This window comes from Carassius carassius, chromosome 5 (assembly GCF_963082965.1).
Source record: "Carassius carassius chromosome 5, fCarCar2.1, whole genome shotgun sequence".
Classification (NCBI taxonomy): Eukaryota; Metazoa; Chordata; class Actinopteri; order Cypriniformes; family Cyprinidae; genus Carassius; species Carassius carassius.
Window position 1 is genome coordinate 39,443,472 of NC_081759.1, and position 18,821 is coordinate 39,462,292.

Genomic DNA, 18,821 nt, shown 5'->3' on the forward strand with positions numbered 1-18,821 from the left:
GTGGAGCTAGGCAGCCATTACTCTCCATGACGATAGCAACCCTGCCCTCCTTTGTCTACATTAAGGTGAGAGCCGCATCCTCAGAAGCACATGAGCGGAGGACAGGAAAAAAGAAAGATAAGACTGTTTTTCTCTGTATGCCCCCGCTCCTCGTTCCCATGTGCTTTTTCTCCCCCCATTGTGTCTTTTTCGCTCTTTTTATCAGCTTCAGAAGAAAAATGTGGCTATGCCAAGTCAGAATTAAGTTTTACAGCACTCGTATCTGTCTTTTATGGAGGGAGCAGAACTCAAATATGAGGTACAAATTCCTTGCAAATTGGTTCAGAAGGCATTTATCTTTAAGGAGAGAGAAGACGTGCATGGAGAGGAGGGGAGTTAGAATAAGACGCTTTGGAAAAGTTGCCTCGATGAATTTGCCTTCTCTTGCTGATAGATGAGCCTTCTTCACCTCTATTGAAACACGGTGTGATGAATGGGCAGGTCATTGATTCTGGCATCGGAAACACCCTTATGCATATTCTCCATAGGATACAACCGATCGCACAGGTCCGGCGCATCCATCACTCCCAGCTGATCATTGTCAAAATCTCAGTGACTCATACAATAGTATGATGGACAGGAAGAGAGAAGTGTGTCGTGTTAGTCTGGATGCCGTTTCAGTTTGTGATGTGTGTTTCTCTTCAGGGGGGGTAATGTTGTATTTGAAGTCATATACAAGGACATCCCTTGTGAGTTTGTTTCTTGCCTAGTTTCGTTCATTAATTTGATCATACTTTCTGCTTCAAAAATAAATCCTCCTGAAAATATTTCACCTCAAAATGTAAAAAATATGAGGAAAAATGGCTTAAATAAAGAGGTACTCACTGTGTCACATACAGTTTTCCAAATTATAATGACTGAAACCTTTTATTTTTATGTTAGTTTATTTAATTCACATTGTTTTCGAAGGTGATTTTCATTAAAACGTATTAAAGTTTTTCTGTTGTAACGTTTCCGAAAAATGTACTGTATAAAGAAAAAGAAAAATATCGGAATCTCATGCACAAAACAATATGCTAATAATGTTCCAGTGAAAGAAAACAAGGTTTATAAAGAAATATTTTTTTATTTTTTTATTTTTTTTTAAGATTAACTTTTGTAACACATTGTATTATATTTAATTCCTCACATTTTCTGACACAATCAACCCAGAAATGGAAAAATATTCATTGTACTGGTTACAACATTCTCTGTTGTTATAATGTCAGGTGTGTGTGTGTGTGTGTGTGTCTGTGTGTGTGCTGTAGCAGATGTGGATGTGTATACATAAGGGGGTGCTTGTGTAGGCACACATAGCAGTATATACACCTGTTTGTGTCTGTTTGCTTTGTGTGTGTGTGTGTGTGTGTACATGTTTGCACTTCTTGTATCTGTGATGAGGTGACAGCACCTAACGTTAATTGGACCGTCTTCCTGTTTCTGTCTTTGTAACAGCTTGTCTCCTTCCTTTTGCCCCCTCTACCTTCTCTGCCTTTGTAAAAGAAAAGCATACATTTTTCAAAATCCATCTTACTTGTTCCTTTGAACAAAATAGCGTGCATACATACTGTACTAACTAAACAAAGATCTGTTAATTTTCTTCTTATAGTCTAGGCAAAGAAAGAATGGGAATCAATTTAAATGGAGATAAATAACATTATTTAAAATTAATAAAGTAATGTATTTTAATGCAAAACTAAATATTCATGTACACAATATTTACTTAGTAAAGAAATAATATAAATAATATAAAATAAATAAATACAATTTTTACATTTGTATTTATTTAAATAGTATTGTGTAAAATGTAAATCATGTACATTTATAGTAAATCCATTATGGGTTTGTGTCTGTATATTTGTTACATTGTCCAGATTTGATCACAAATGGCTGTTTATAATTTCCAAAGTATAATCGATGTGACCACATGTGAAGATTTAACGGGATGATTCAAATGCTTTTATTTGCATTTATTTCATATGCAACAGTAACAGTCTTTTACCAGCAGCAACTTTTAATAACTTTCTTTATAGAGCATTTCAGCTTTTCTGAAAAACCACGAAACGTGGTTGCTTATTGCATGGCATCACTGTGATTTCATATTTTGTATACTGAAATGGAGTATTGGGCCTCCATGCTTCTCCGTGTTGTCTGCCAGTCTGTGAGCTTCCTCAGCTCTGCTCCTCTCTCTTCTTGCCCAGTTTTATTCACCCATCCTAAGTGGGCAGGGTCATCATCTCCCCCAATCTCTCTCTCTTCCTCTCTTTTTAACCTCTCCTCATATTAATCAAGACTCTAGACAGTTCCACAGGCTCCAATTCCACTTCAAAGCCAAACCATTTCCTGCAGTCTGAAAGGCCTGTCATCACCGTGTACGAGAGAGAGGGAGAGAGATGTGAGATGAGTGGGAGGAAGGCAGGCAAACAGATAAAGCATATCCTAGAGATGCATGTGCAGAAGGTCTGCACCACCCGGGAAGCCGAAGTATGTCGGGATATGTGTGCGTTTCAGAGGTCGGGCAGAATAAATAAATAAAATTCATTTCACTTGCTCCCGTTCTTTTTCCTCTCACTCTCTTTGAATTCCCCAGCAGTGTAAGTGGTGGTATCTTCATGTTCGCTGGCTCTGCATGAATTACATTGCATCCCTGTGCCATTGTTGTGATAATGGGTAAAGTTATCTTCAAAGCGGAATGGGGAGCGCCGCAGGGTTGGAGAGAGGCAGCCTTCATACCGCGCCTAATCCGTGAAATTACACCTGCCACCCGCCTCCACACCAGCCACATTCCTAAAACTATTAAAATTAACAAAAGTTTCAGATAGAGACTTAATTAACATCCTGGCCTCTCTAGAAGCACCTTGCAAGCTCAGGTACTCTTTCATGTTTGTGAGAGAAAGGGAAGAAAGAAAAAAATAATAACAGCGCTAAATTAGATTTGGTTGAGAAATTGCCGAGGGCTTGAGGGTTCATGCGCACCTGCTTGACGCTTTGAGGAGATGAAACGAAACGGACGTCTTTTTGAACATGTTCTCTCTTTTACGTCATTAATGCCGCTTCTGTGAGTGCCATTCCACTGGTTATGTGCAGTCAAAATGGAAGTGTAATAACTATATTGATTGTTACATGTTATTAATTTCTAAGTTGCATATACTCAAACTAGCTGACAAGTTGCTATTATAATAATATATTATAACAACTGCGTTGGCTTTGCCTTCCCTTCGAAAGAATATTTTAAGGCCTCAGATGCAGGATGACTTTCCCAGATGCTCTGCTCAGACAAATTAAATTGATCAAATGTGACAGTAAAAGACTATGTTTTAAAGCAAATTGTAATTCAAATAAATGCTGTTAATCTGAACTTTCTATTCATCAAAAAATCTTGAAATAAATGATGTTTATTGTTTTGGTTGCATCACGAATGTTCCTAGTGGAACAAAACATGTAATGGTACCTTTACACAATATTTCCTTAGGGTACAATTATATACTCAAAACATTAAAAAACATAGCCTTAAAACATAGTTTTTTTTTTTCTGAGACTGTACAAACTATTAAGCAGAATAACTACATTCAGCACTGATTAGAAATGTTTCTTGAGCAGCAAATCAGCATATTAAAATAATGTGACTCAAGGATCATGTGACACTGAAGACTGGAGTAATGAAGCTGAAAATTCGGCTTTGCCATCAAAGGCATAGATTACAATTTTAAATATACTATTTTAAAATGGTAACAGTATGACTTCTTTTAGTATATAAGATAAAAAAAAAAATACAGCCTTGTTGAACATTATAGAATTTTTTCAAAAACATTTTAAGTCTTACCAACCCCAAATTTTTGAATTTTAGATTTTAGCCACTTCATTATCTCTGTCCCCTTTGCGAACAACATGCTCTGAATCAACCTTCCTCCTAACTAGCAGATTTCACTGTCAGGCTAATGGTGTTCACACTCTATGAAGCAAATGAATATTACTGATGGACCTGTCACCACTAATTAATCAGAAACTGATATATGTAATGATAATGATTGACAAAATGGCCATTCATTTTACAGAGTATGGCAATAGACGTGTGGAATATGGCTAATCCACTTTCATAGCAGATTAAGAAGCAGATTTCAATGCCATCACATGGACCTTCATGAGTTTTCATGTATACGTGAACACAATGGATAAATAAGTGAGAGTGAATTATATGTAACTTGTGGGTGTGTACAATTAAAGATTCAATAAGTGTAACACCACAGTGGTTTGATGGGAAAATCCATTTTTATCCATATATAGTTATAAAGACTTTGGTTTGCTGAACATTTCATAATCTGTGTGTGTCTGTCAAAAACCTTGATCTGTGCATATTAGTAAACCATCATCCAAATGAGAGATGCATTTTTGGATTGCACTGCTGCCTCACATTACTACACATCCCACATCCCTTGTGTTCATTTATTAAACATTTTGGCTAAATACATTATATTTTCAGCTAGCAATGAGAGCGACACATTTACTGTGCTTAAATCCATCCAAAGCATCTACATTTACATTTTTACATTAATGCATTTAGCAGAAGCTTTTATCTGAAGCGACGTACAGTGTATTCAGGCTATACATTTTTTTCTTCTGCGGAACACAAAGGAAGATAGTATGAAGAATGTTGGTAACTGAAAAAGGTTGGGTTCCCAATGACTTCGATTGTATGTTTGTCTATACAGTGGATTGCCAATGGAACAACATTTTTCAAAATATCTGTTCCTCTAATATAAGAAAGTCATACAGGTTGGGAACAGCATGAGATTGAGTAAGCGATTACAGAATTTTCATTTTTGAGTGTACAAGCGACAGATCTTCTCTGGCATGCTGTAATGTACAATATGGAATATGTAACGCTGCTTCTTGAAATAGAAAAAAAAAATGTATTACATGTTTGACATTAGATTAAAATATTACGAGGCAAAACTATATACTATTTACACATACATGGATGAATCGATCACAATAATTTATAATTTAGAACATGCATACAGTGTAAAAGAAGAAAATCAAAGTTGTAAATAAAAACATTATTAAAGTACAGAAAACACTGTTTTAGTCTTTCTACTGAACTTAGTTTAATATTAACACATCAAATTTAATAGACTCCGGCTTTTATAATATGGACAAAAACAACTTTCTTCAAAATATCTACTTTTGTGTTTCATGCCATGAGAGTTGTGAGGGTGAATAAACAATAAGAGGACTTTCAGTTGAAGCATCCCTTTAATGTTCTCACTCTCAAAGCCAGGCCTTACATGCTGAAATGTATCAAAGATTGACTCGTTATAAATTAAAATGACATCCTTTGAGCAGGCAGTCCAGAGGCAAGTCCTAACATATTTCCACTCTGTTTGGTCCACTCCATGCCGATTTCAAGCCCCGCTCTTTATGGAAACAGCCTTTTGCCGATGTGTCCCTGCGCCGGAGCAGCAGGTGGTCAAGCTAATGATGCTATCACATGCGCTCTTACGGCACTAAGCTGACAGCTCAGTGTCTGGGCTCTCACCGCACTCTCCTGCTGCCAGATCCGAGACCGACCTTGATAATGTCCTCATTAATCAGTAAGAGCTTGGAAAATTCCTGTAATTTCAGTATGAGATGAAAGCTAAGAGGCTGCATTGCATTACCTTACCATTAACCTCTTGATCAAGTAGTTTGGATGCATTTGGAGGCTATAAGTGTTAAACAGTCTATGTGGGATTGTTTATTAGAATGGATGGACAATGTACAGTGTATTTTATCCAACGCTATATTAGATGTCAGATGTGATGGTCCAGATGTGAGATTGTATGTGCCTTTTATGTTTTGACTTTATAGTTTGGACCTAGAGGAGCAACTTTTCATCAATTATGAATCTCAGCTTGAGCTCAGAGCAATAAATAATTAGAGCCATCTGCTGGGAGTTAGAGTCATTCTGCAGCGGTAAATGCTGATCGCTGGATCCAGATGCCTTTGAAAGCGCATTTCCTTTCAACTGTCACAGCGCACGGCTCAAAAGGGCTCCGATACCGCTGGTACAAATTCAAAGCGATGGTTGGATTCATCAGGTAAATACAACATGAATTTATTAATGAAGACTCTTTGGCTCAGTTTTACATGTCAGAGCCTCAGCGAGTTATAACACAGGAATAGCAGGTCAGCTGGCAGTACAGAGTATAACACATCATCATCACAATATTTCAGATATTAAGAATCTGAAAGTCTTGCCATACAGCGTGCCATCTTTAAATAAAATAATGCATAGTTATTTTAATATTGTGTCAATTTTTCTATTTACAATTTATCTCTCCAAGTAATTCATGAGTCATCACTGACTGTGAATGTGATGGATGGACTGGTTATGATCCCATTTTCATAGTTGTTTCTTTGGAAATAGGTTGTTTCATAGCTGTGCTACACTGGCTTTATTGGACTATGTTGAAGGATGAAACCTCCCTTTTTACAGAGAGGGGACACAGTTGTGTACAAACAGTAAATTGGTATTTACAGCATTATTATCCAGTAGATTTATGTGGGGGGCAAACTAAAGATCTATGGAAAAAAAGGTGATCTCGTCAGAGCTCACCAGAACAACAGAAGAACTAACACAGAAGTTTAAATCCATCCATCCATCCATCCACCCATCCAACATTTCTATGAATTTCTTGATATTATACTTCATTTAAATTCTGCAACATTCAAATTGCAATTGTGCATCTTGTTTGCTATGTCAGTTTAGTTCAAATTTAAGAATTTAAATGGAATTCTCTGTTCAATTCTGAATGTCTTGATCCAAAATGAGGTACATATGTGTAGTAGCCTATACTGAGCTATACAGTGTATAATATAAATAAATGTATTGCATAGACTTTGTGTTGACCTTTTCAGGTAAATTAACTGCTGGATACAGCGCCAGACATGACTAGATTTTCTGGTACACAAACAAGAACTTTAAAGGAATACCTTAGGTTATTGTCATTACAGTGGCATCCAACAACAGCACAGCTCAACCCTCCGCATATATTTATATTTAGTTATACTGAAAACATTTATAAATCTTTTTTTTTACCCCGTTTTAACATGGATTTCTATAGAGACCGGTCGTAGTTGTTGGGCAAGATGTCTAATAGCAGTGGCGGCACATAATATCCATGTCATGATTGGTCAGATCACCTGTCAATCAAGATATTTGCGAACGGCCAATTCCATTTTTCCATTTCCTCAAAATTCTGATCATTGTAGAGCACCAATCACATACAGTAATTTATGTTAAACGGTTATCTAACTGCTATCTGAAAAAAATGAATGGCCTGTAAACAAACTTGTCATTGGCCGCTCAGCACAGTCCGATTCTATTCATGCAGTATGTGGCCAGAATGAAATGGAGAGAATTCTTACATAATTGGGATCTTGAGAAAGACCACTACATAGACCAACTAGCATGGGAGTGTAACAGCTAAAAATGAATATCACATTGGTGTGCAAAAAATAATGCAGAGGCCAAATCTGTTCAAAACTGTAGCATTTTGCTGAGAAAGTTTATTGGAGAAGTTTTTCCCTTTAAAGGCGAGTTTTATTGTGCACAGAATATCACTGTATTCTATCAATAATACACGTCCTAATGATTGCATATGTAATTTATTTAAGTGTGTTTTCCACACATAATACTCTTTTACTGAATTTAAGTCACTAGAAGCTCTGTGAATCACTTCTTGTTTCACCTAGCTTTAAAGCTGTATGCCTAGCTTTTTTCAGCAATGCTAACACATATAGGCATACTTGTGTAAAATGCATACTTTTGATGTGCAAATGCACATAAAGTAGCAATAAAATGATGGATTCCTGGAAAGAAATAGCCTGGAGTACAGTTTTGTTTTTATGGAAACACAATTTATTGATCGCTTATACAGGCCATTTAAAGATTTGTTGTTGCTTTGCTTGATATCATTTACGTGGCTTGTTAATGGAAGCATTGGAAGACTTTGCTACTAACTCCAAAGCCAAATACACCCTGTGCTCATTCATTCAACAACACACTTTAATACTTACTGTAATGTTATGAAACAGAATCGCACAGAGAATTCACATTTTAACATTGTTGTGTTAATGTCAGTGTGGTCAAACCCACACAAGGATGCAGAGAGATATTCTACTTCCAACAATGCTATCCTGAATTTGTATATTGTGATACTGAAATTAATGACACAAACCATCAAATGTAATTACAATCTGCATTAGGCTTACCATTTATATATCATACAGCCCATAATATGTAAATACCATAATTATTTATACTTCCCTGTAGTGCATTACTCAATGACTCATGAGTTGACTCTGATTATCGCAGTTAAGAGATTCTCCTCAAATGTATCTTCGATACCATTCCCAGATGAAATGCACAAGTCCTCATTTCATTTGAATCTAACACTGGTTCATTAAGTTCATGATTTATGTAACAAGTCTTTCTTTTTTTAAACCAAAATCTCATAATTTAGTAGGAAATGTATGAGACTATTACTTTTGGCCACAGTGTTATAACAACATCATTAATAAAGATGACTTTTCCCACAGCAATTTGTTAATCTGCAGAGCTTTTGTTTTAATAAATAAAAATAAGCATTTGAATTAATATGAAAAAAGCACAGAAATAATAAATATATACATTTTCTGTTTCTCCCTTTCCTTATTTCTTTATATACATCTAATATTACAGGTTACTTTGTCAGCAGAAAAAGTTCCAAACGAAGAATAGAGGCTAACTACTGTAGTACCTCAGAACTGAATTCATACTACATACATTTGTACTATATATAACATACTTTTTTAACGGTTGCAAAGTAGTTCGTTATTTGAAAGAAGTACATACAGAGTATGCAATTTTGGATGCTGCCATGCAGTCATTATCAGTGTTTTTGAACAAATCTATCGAGTGACTGAATTGCAAACTCATAAAGACCAAGTTACCAGTCGCCACCTACTGGCCTAAAATGTAAGTGCAGAAAGAGTCACTGAAAAAAAATTGTCACCACTTATGCACAGACTAACCTGTCCTGAACTTGCAAACACAGAGAAGCGGATACAAACCAATCAAATTCAAAGAGCTGAACCAACTGTTGTATAATTAGCATTTATATGTGACACATTATTTAAGGCTAATAGATACCTGTCACACTGAAGGCCCGATGGTGTTCAGATGAATGTCATTTTGGGAATAAGCCATAACCTGTACCTTGAACTGAAAAATGAGTTTTGACCCACAGATGCTACATTACAATAAATTTATTTTTCGTTCATTACTGAAAGACACCCCTGTTTAATCTGACCCAGTGTCTCACTGTGAATGATTTGACTGTCTGTGGGCGAGAAAGAGAGAGTGATAAAGAGAGCTTCGGGGTTCAGAGTGGATATGTCATTTCCCTCCTCTGTCTTTATTTTTCCAGAGAACGATGGAAAGAGAGAGAAATAAAGGTTAAGTGACAGGGCCGGTCTGCACAGACGTTGACTGCAAAAAATAATCAGAGAAAGAGATGGTGGGGAAAAAACAGAAGTCATTTGGAATTCTTTGACCAGGACACAAGGCCGTATCTTCACTGCTACGTGTGTGTGTTGAGGCTGGATAAGCATGAGATAGATGACATGGTGAAGTGTGTGTGACAGGCTGGGAGGTGCGCGTCTGTCCGCGCATGTGTGTGCAGGAGAGTGAGACTTTTGTTTGAGCGGGTGCCGATCCCATCCATCTCACTTAGCGAGCTCGCATCCACATGTCAGCATCAGCGGCATGGCAGCCTGCCCCAGAGGCCTTTGTGAGAATCTGATAAACACATCCGGTAGGGACCCGCGCGCCCACGTGCGTGCATCTGTCTGGCCTGCCAAAGTCATCAGGGCCACCAGGAAATGGCATTCAAATGGCATCAGATGAAATGTCTGTTCATGGGACTCTGGAATATTCATGTATTAGTTAGGGTTAAAATGATAAAAGGGCTTTGGCTTGATCACAATATCTGCGCTCTGCTGTGACATCTTAAAGGTGCTGTATGTATTATTGACACTGAGTGGTTGAACTAGGTATTGCAGTCCAAATTCAAAATGTTGGTGACTGTTTTTTTCACTTGGCCCCCCTGCTCAGACTTGAAGCACACAGGTTGCCAGATTGATGACACCAACAGGAACGAGTGCACTTGACAATGAATGAAATGAAATACGCTGTGTTTTCCGCCAACTGGCAACCTGGGGTGCCGAAATACATTTGGATAAACTGCCAGTTTCACAAACCAAAACCGAGATCGATATTCTGCCCCGGAACGCACATTTTCAAAGGAGAATATCTTACTGTAGCATTGTGTTTCAGATAAACAAGTATGCTAACTTAGCATGTTTCTTAAATATCTGCAAACATATTATGATATTTTTATGCTTTAGTAGAGTCAAAAACTTACATACAGCACCTTTAAGTGGTTAAATATACAGATTTGACTTTTGGCTCAGTAAAACTACCTGATTTTTATTTTAGCCACAATCGCACAATATTTGGATGGCATGGTTATTTAATATAAAATCAAAAGGCAGAATCTCAGAGTGACTTGGTATACAGTAAATGCTGCTCCATGCAAACTCCATCTTTGCATTAGAGTTTGGGTCACTTTAACATGCATTTGTGAACATGAAATGCTCCATTTTTCCATACTTGTATTGAGAGGCGCTAGTTTGTGGTTTTCCGGCAAAATAAAAGTTCAAATTTTTAACGTCCTAAATATTAGTTTGTAAATATTAGTATTAGAATTTTGCAGTTGGAATGTTAAAAATAGTTTTTGTTGTTGTTGTTGTTGTTGTTATAATAATACATATATAATCACACAATTCTGGCCAAACTGTGCAGTGCTACAAACAACCACAGCAAACCGTTTTTTTTTTTAAGTCCTATTAGTCACAACGTTTATCAGAAAAATCACAATTAAATTGTTCCTTTTCCCCTTGATCATGCAGCCCTTCAGACAACTGCAGCATTGCAGTATGGGTTTGCCTGCAATCTTGTAGTGTGTTGGTGTCACTCTTTCCTGGTGGGCAGACTGGTGTGTAATTGCATGTCAAAATCTCAACTGTCTTTGATAGAAAAATATGGCACTGTAGCACAGACAGGACATGTACAAGCAATAAACCTTCGATATCTGCATCACATTTAAATAAATTAATGAGCATTAAACTAAATAAATCCCAGCAATCTATATGCATTTAAAGTTTGTGTAAGACTATGCCGTAAATCTGTTCAATTGATGACATCATTATAATAGACCTGGGTGCAACAAAGCATGTAGTTCAGCAACATAGCTGAATATATACAGCACAGAAGTGGTTGAGAATATTCTGTTAACTTGCTACAGTACCACTCTTTTTGCCACAAACTTCCAGCCAGCCAATTAGAATAGAACTTGATATTTTGAAAAACACCTTTTTAGTGTTGGATATGCATCAGACGGTCAGTAAACAAACTGTAGGCGGTCCATGATTGTGCTTTGGGAGACTTGGAGCTACTCTGGTCTCTAAAATGTGTCTAAAAGTACAGTGACTGTGGTCTGATTCTCCAAATGTTGATATTCTGCCATATTTGTTCTTCTAGTTTGGGTTTCAGCTTTGAGATATACCAGTTTTCTTTGTATTTCCCTTATTTCAGAGGGAAAACTTTCTTTCTCCCCCGCTTTCTCTCTCTCAGCAGTGTGGGGGTTTGGGAAGTGTTCACGGTCTCAGGCGGTCTAGAGGTGTTTCATTTTCTCTGGATAATGGTCTTGGAGCAGTAAAGCTCCAGTTGTAACACGTGTGTGTGTAAACACACACATACACAAGCACACATGAGCGGGAAAACAATTTGCTTAAATGGAACCAGCATTAAAATTATGCAACAGTGTAACAAAACATCGAGAGGAAGCTGGTGAAACGGTTTCCCTGTATTATATCAAAAACACAGTGTTTACTGCAAACAGACCAAGCACACTACACACACTACATGTACTGCAGTAAGTTTCTCTTTTACATGTTTTGGTTTTAAAATGCTTTTCGAACCAGCCAGGAGCCTCAAGAAAAGTCTGCGAGGCATGTCTGAATGAATATGCTGTCTGAAATTATCAAATTAGTTTGCGATGATTTCATTTCTCAGATGTGTTACAAATCATGTGTATGCAACAAACAAAGGGATTCATTTATTTCAGGGTTTTTAGATTTAATATTAAATAATAAATTATATTATATAGATAATGACAATTTATTGATGTGTTTCAGTCTTTTTGATCCAGAAAGAATTTTCTTTTCCCAGAAAATCCTAGTTAATGTTATCACATTGTACTAAACTGGACTTTGCAAAAAAACATTTAAAATTTTTGTACTTGTTTATTTCTTTCTTTTTCTTTTTCAATATTTTCAATATTTTTCCCCTTTCCCCTTTAATTGTTCTGAACTTATGCACCTCTGGTTTTGGGTGAACATTGCTCCACAAAATGATCCACAAATAATGCTTTTTTTAATAAAAAACTGAGGTACATAAGCTCAGTTCATTGAGGCCTATGACCAGTCAGTTCCAAAGAGGAATACAAAACCGGTGCTAAGTGAAAGAAAAGTCAGCAGAAAGATTGAATCCCAGATTTGGTCAAAAAAAAATATAGCGTAAAGAGAGATTGACAAGCCCTTTTTAAAAAAGCTTCAAAATAGGTGTTTTCAGCACAATACAAGGGTTAAATGGAAAGAATGGAAATAAAAATGCATGTAATTTCCATAAATTTCACTGTTCATTCTACAGTGACTCCAGATGTGCCAAATGTCCTCTTCTGAATCAGTAATTCCACTCCTCCCTCCGCTAATCATAAGGTGAGAGTATGTCAGACCGATTTGGCTTTAATTGGTTCGATGGTATATTTCTGATCTGTCATGCCCAATTATTCCTTATTAATTTCCATATCCGATTAGGTCTACGGTACGCAGCCCTCTCAGCATCTGGTGTCATAGTGAAATTGGATGAATTTTGAGATTTTCAGACTTGTTATTCATCCCCTTATCAATATGTCATCTGGAGATTGGACACATCAGAATGACTTGAGGGGGAGAAATCATCTACTGCCATGTTTGCTTCCCATCAAACTGTGAGACTGTCACAAATAGAGGTCTGTACAGACTGTTCAGGGCACAAGGAGCCATTGTTGAGTTCTGCAGAGGTTTTAATGAAGACTGGTCCCTTTGTGATTATTTATGCCAATGCAGTTGAGATCAGCACAAAGATTCTGATGTGATGGAGGATAATATTGATTTTGTATATAACTGTGAGCACTGAATGCATTTAGATGGAATTAGTTTTAATACTGTACAGTAAAAATCAATAGCAGCTCTGTTGCTAAATGGGAAAAATGTGAGCTTGTGGTTTGTGGGAAAATATATGAGAAAAGTGAACAGGTGTGCTAGAGAATATCTAGCTTACTTTCTGTTAAGTACCTTAAAAATCATAATCATCCTAATTATTAAATCTCAAACTTCACAAACTTTTACAAATCCAGTGAATAGTTCTTTAAAAGTAGAACTGGACATTGATACACATTTTCTGATTCATAGCATGATTCCAATTAATTTTGTGTTTCATTTAAAGTGTCAATTTTGTTTACATATAAAGGTGATTTCGCTCTGCTATGACTATATATTTTATAAAGAACCTTCTAATTTTGTGCATTATAAAATTAACAACAGAGCCTAAACTCTGCAGTTCATATTCTGTTTATTTAACCACTTGTAATGCTCACCTCGGTTAAGAGCTTCCATGCAACATTATAGAAAGGCTCTGAATAAAAATCAGGCAACTTATGAACAAAGAATCATTTGGTCAAAAACCAGAATCAGGTTACACTGGATGGGCTGTGTATGTTTTGATTCACTGAGAAGAGAAATATGTTAATGAATTAGACTAGGGGTTGCCAACCGGCAGGTGTGCCAACAGTGGCACGCAGAGGGATAATCACAAACATGCGAACAATAGGGAAAAATGCATACTGACGTACATTTTACGTCTCATAGCCTGTTAGGAGCTTTAAATTCTATTTCAGTGTAAGAATTAACTTGCGCTATTCTACGGATGCGCGTGTGAACGCTGCACATACTAAGCGCTTCAGATCAAAGCCTCAGCGGTCCAAGCGCTTGTCAATGTCAAAATGAGGGAAATGGCCAATCAAATCAAAGTAGGCGGGGTTTGCTGTTCACTGAAGCAGAGCGCGAAGCATTAGTTTAACGTTAAAGAGAGCGAGGTAAGATGAAGCTGCAAATCATTTAACATTAGTCAACTTTTAATAATGTTTTACGATAGAAATGTTAAATGACCGACAGCTATATCCAGTGATGAATTTTTTTCTAAAATATGGCCATTTTGAGAGAGAGAGAGAGAGAGAGAGAGAGGGAGATGTGTAAACTGTCTGCGTCTGTCTCTCTCTGCAATGAAGCGAGTTTGCCCCCTTGTTGTTGAGAAATATAATCTTCTTATTTTTTTTATTTTTATTAGAAAGTAGTTTTCCATAAACATAGCACATACCGAACTGTACTGAAAACTGTGACTCTAAAACCGTGAAACAAACCGAACCGTGAAAAAGTTGAACTGTGCCACCCCTAATACACACACACACACACACACACACACACACACACACACACACACACATATATATATATATATATATATATATATATATATATATATATATATATATACACACACACACTCACTGGCCACCTTTATTTGGTACACCTGGCTAGTACCAGGTTGGACCCACTTTTGCCTTCAGAACTGCCTTAATTATTTGTGGCATAGATTCAACAAGGTGTTGGAAACATTCCTCAGAGATTTTGGTCCAAATTGACATGATAGCATCACGCAGTTGCTGCAGATTTGTCGGCTGCACATCCATGATGCGAATCTCCCGTTCCACAACATCCCAAAGCTGCTCTGACTCTGGTGACTGTGGAGGCCATCTGAGTAAACTGAACTCATTGTCATGTTCAAGAATCCAGTCTGAAATGATTTGAGCTTTGTGACATGCTGCATTATCCTGCTGGAAGTATCAGAAGCTGGATACACTGTAATCATAAAGAGATAGACATGGTCAGCAACAATACTCAGGTAGGCTGTGGTGTTTAAATGATGCTCAGTTGTTACTAAGTGGCCCAAAGTGTGCAAAGGAAATATTCCCAAAACCATTACACCACCAGCCTGAACCCTTGAGAAAAGGATGGTCCATGCTTTCATGTTCTTTACTCATCAGACCAGGCAACGTTTTTCCAATCCTCTATTGTCCAGTTTTGGTGAGTCTGTGCAAATTGTAGCCGCCGTTTCCTGTTCTTAGCAGTCAGCAGCGGCACCCGGTGTGGTCTTCCGCTGCTGTAGCCCATCTGCTTCAGGGTTCGACGTGTTGTGCATTCAGAGATGGTATTCTGCATACCTTGGTTGTAACGAGTGGTTATTTGAGTTACTGTTGCATTTCTATCATCTCTAACAGGTCTGCCCATTCTCCTCTGGCCTCTGACATCAACAAGGCATTTTCGTCCACACAACTGCTGCTCACTGGATATTTTCTCTTTTTTGGACCATTCTCTGTAAACCCTAGAGATGGTTGTGCGTGAAAATTCCAGTAGATCAGCAGTTTTTGAAATATTTACACCAGCCCTTCTGGCACCAACAACTATTCCACGTTGAAAGTCACTTAAATCCCTTCTTCCACATTCTGATGTTCAGTTTAAACTTCAGCAAGTCATCTTGACACCATCTAGATGCCTAAATGCATTGAGTTGCTGCCATGTGATTTGCTGATTAGCAATTTGTGTTATCAAGCAATTGAACAGGTGTACCTAATAAAGGGGCCAGTGAGTGTATATACTATAATGAATTAGACTTTTACAGTAGCAATGCCACTGAAAAGCAAGATGCTGAAGGATCTAGAGATTTTTAGAACCAGTAATGAGATTAAGTTATGATCACAATAATAATAGCAGAATATCAAGACTTACTGTATACCTAGGCCAAGTTTGAAGTGTTAATTGTGATAGCTTAGAAACAATGTAAATTTCTTTCAGACTAATAACAACACATGCACAATGACTCACAGGTCAGCCAGTCAGATTAGAGTTGATTAGATTAGAGATCAGTTCTGGTACGGTAATTCTTTATGCTACATTTATCAGATGGTCAGTGAAAAGTCTGTGGCTGGCTATCTGAAACCAAGTAATTAAAACTTAAATCAATTACACAAGTATGCAAGTTCACACAGAGTACATGAACTGCCAACTTGATACCACCAATTTGTCGCTCGTGTTCATGTGTCTACATTCCCAGATTTGCAGGGTTGATGTACACATTGTGCAATATTCTTAATCACGCACGCCAACTGTAAGCATGCGAGTCTGTGTTTACAGTCAGTACGTGTGTTCGCATGGCACAACTCATTAAAAGAGCATTAGCGCTTGTATTTGTCCAGCGCTGTCATATGGGTTCGGCAGGCCTGCGTTCAGGGGAAGCAGATGGCAGGAGGGTTAGTGAGATCCGTACACTCCAAATCTCATTAAATCTCGTTTCATCCCTATGCAGTTTACTCTTGTGAACACTCAACCGGAAGCTTCGGCAATGCCAGAGTGCATTTATATCAAACGTTAGACTGAGATTTGTGTCCGTTGTAGGGGAGAGTGACACAGGAGAAAGCACTTAATGTGCCAGCCTCCCATCCAGACCTGTCCAGTAAACTGTTAATCATGCAAATGCTAAACTATAATTTTCTGTGTTTATGAAGGACTACCTGCTTATGATTACAGACTATACCTCTGCCTGTTCTCATGGCAGATGTCAGAGTAGTAAAGGCCTTTTAATTTTGTCTTTGAGGTGGTGATGTTGAAACTGCTAGCAACGTGACGGTCCTTTGATATGATTGCCCTGCAGGGCCATCCACCCCTGGTGGGAAATTACCAACACCTCGCTGGTAAAAAGTGAAAAAACGATTGACTGATACCTCAAGTGTTTGCTGCTGTAGATCAAAACAAAAGGCCAAATAAGGTGAAGGAGCAACTCTCTGGTGTATGAATTACTAAATAAAAAAATAGCATTTTTCGTTAATGTTTTGTCAGGGAAATAATGTTATAATTGCTGATTTTCTGTTTAAAGTGTTTTACATTCATTTGAACACATACATGACTGAGAGAGAGATGTTATTTAGTCGATTATGCAGAACACAAAGTGAGATTTTATCCACAGTTTAACTGGATGTGGTACGTTTCTCCCTTCAGCTTTCTGCAGAGCTGTAGGTTCCAGGTTCTTTCTTGACTACAGAGAAAAAATAGTATATATATATATATATTCTTGGGTCTCTTTAGTAAAAGTAACGCTTATTGCAGCACTATTTTTTCCTCTGGCCTGTGGATACACAGGTGTGACAGACAGAGATGTAAAGCGAAACAAGAAAAACAGCAAGAACAAGGAAGGTAATTCCTTTGATGTTCTCATATCGCCAGCCCCCTGTAAGTCACCACATTTTTTTTCATTCTTTTGCTCTTATCTAATTTCTTTTTTGTTCATACGCAGGCAGAATGACAAAATTCCAGAACAACTTCCAGAAAAAAAAGTTTTCAGACATACTTCCTCCTACTCACCTATATTACTAGACTCATTTCAGATAACTTAATTACTAAATTAAAGCATGCTTTGAAAAATTGAAAGCCATGATGCAAACAATAGAAATAACGTCACTGTTACGTATGGTAACCCTCATTCCCTGAAGGAGGGATCGCACATGTCATGTCATTGACTGACGAATTGGGATATCCCTTTGATAGACGAATCTATTTTGTGTAAACTAAACAAGCCAATGCATAATGGCATGCAATTATTGTATTATTATATTATATTATTATAATAAGGCAGCAGGTACAATGCATACCAGGTTTTTGCTGAGGAGCCGAGCAGGTGACCCGGCCACTCAGCGGTGGTACAGCAGCCATCCTTCTGGGAATAAGGGTTATTATACGTAACCAAGATGTTCCCTTTCAGTTGGTCACTCTCAATGTTACGTCGGTGACCGACGAATTGGGATCCCTACCAAAGTGTCATGGGTGCTGCCCATTCCAGTGCCCTGTGCGAGCCACCTGTACCCCTATTTGGTGTAGGCCGGTCATTTTGGATAGCTCTGGCAGTGCTCCTCCAGATACCAGTCCTGCTATAGCTCACCGCGTCCAGCTCTCCTCCTGGTATCTCCTCTATGCTCTTGAGGCTGTGCTGGGAGACACACCAAACTTCCTTGCAACGGCACATGTGGAAGTGCCATGATGGAGGAGCTGGAAAACCTGTGCAAACTGATTGGGTTATAGTGAGAAATATCTCAAATTTAATGTGGTTCTATCTGAGTGTTTAGAGCCACCTGGGCTTTTTAAGGACACTTTAGCTTTTCATTTGTTGCTGATGTGCTGAAATTGATCCATGTGGTATCATCAGCCAATAAATCTATTTGGAAGCTAATGTTTTTGTATAAAAAAAACCCTTCTATACTTTATTTTTATTTTTAACATGATTGTTTTAAAGTCTTGCCTATCTTTTTGATTTAGGATTTTAGCTAAATGTGTATGCATGTGTTTAAGGCTCATTGTTCTGTTATAAAACGAATTCCTAAAGTGCTCCGGGTTGCATTCGTTGTTTTGTCAAATACTTTCCTCCCACGTTTAACAGTCAAGCATGCGTACACGCATATACTTTATATTCCCCCATGAAGGCAGCTCATTGTTTTGTAATCCCGGCACTCCTT